The sequence below is a fragment of the Nicotiana attenuata genome, chromosome 8 (genome assembly GCF_001879085.1).
Source record: "Nicotiana attenuata strain UT chromosome 8, NIATTr2, whole genome shotgun sequence".
Taxonomy (NCBI): Eukaryota; Viridiplantae; Streptophyta; class Magnoliopsida; order Solanales; family Solanaceae; genus Nicotiana; species Nicotiana attenuata.
Genome location: NC_031996.1, coordinates 22,574,957 through 22,576,132, shown reverse-complemented (window position 1 = coordinate 22,576,132; position 1,176 = coordinate 22,574,957). Strand labels below are relative to the sequence as shown.

The 1,176-nt window shown below is 33.5% G+C and overlaps 1 non-coding gene across 1 annotated transcript; it reads left to right on the top strand.

Annotated features, from left to right (window-relative positions):
• On the top strand, nucleotides 612-695 carry TRNAL-CAA. Its single transcript has one exon. It is a non-coding gene; the product is annotated as a tRNA-Leu (tRNA).

The window sequence follows — 1,176 nt, the reverse complement described above, 5'->3', positions numbered from 1 at the left end:
CGTTTGGGATAGTGAATCATATCATCCCGTAAACTTTTATTGTATCAAAGAATGAGCAAAAGTTGACATAAATTTTGTCAGATCAAGAAGAATATCAGTGTTAAGAAATATGGATTATTTTATTCAATTAAATAATTAAGCTAATTCATAAGTTTCCGTTTTTTGAGGGAAACATATTGCCCACAACAACAAGAGGATACGAGATTAGAAAAGGCATCTACTATATGAAAAAATATTCCTGCCGTCTTAATTTATGTGAGTGTATTTGACTGGGTACAAACATTAGTAAAACTTTTTTGTAAAATTTATTGTATAAAAAAGGTTATAGAAACTTATGTTGCTATAAATCATCTGATAAAATTTAAATAAGAAGTTTGAATAAAATTATTACTTATAAAAAGTTTTTTATTTATTTTAAACTTACTAAAAACTGTGTCACATACATTTAAAAGGGGAATAAAACTTACAAGTTACCATAGTCAGATGATTGTTGAAGAAAGAGACAAAGAAGGATCTTACGTAACTTCTTTAATTATTTCCTGTAGAACATTGACTTATTTGAAGTTGGATACATAGTTATATATGTTGTTGATAACCTCATTGGACAATCAGTCAGGATGGCCGAGTGGTCTAAGGCGCCAGACTCAAGTTCTGGTCTACGAAAGTGGGCGTGGGTTCAAATCCCACTTCTGACAGAATTTTGTATTTTCCTTCAAGTTCTTAGCTATATTGACAGAATTTTATCGGTCCTGGCTTAGTTAACACTTCTATTCTTCTTGCCATTCATCTATTTTTCATTTCTTGTCACATGATCTAAGACCATTTTGCTCCATCATTAATATTTTTGAAAGATTTATCTGTTGGGTTTTTAAGGTATTTAATTAATATATTAAATACTTAAAAGAAGGTGAATGGGAAATGGAGGGAAATGAAATTTTTGAGTGAAATTTTAAGTTCCCCCTCCCTTGGCAAATGGGCATTGTCCCATATTGGAAGAGGAAGAGGTTTTTTATGGGTATATAAGCAATTGCTCTTCTTCTAGCTCTTAAAGAGTTGAGAAGAAGGCAAGCCTCGCGCCGTCGTCGTCGTCGCTCGCTCGGCTTCGGCTTCGGCTTCGGCTTCGGTCGGATTCGGATTCGGATTCGGATTCGGATTCGGTCAAATGATCGATTGATT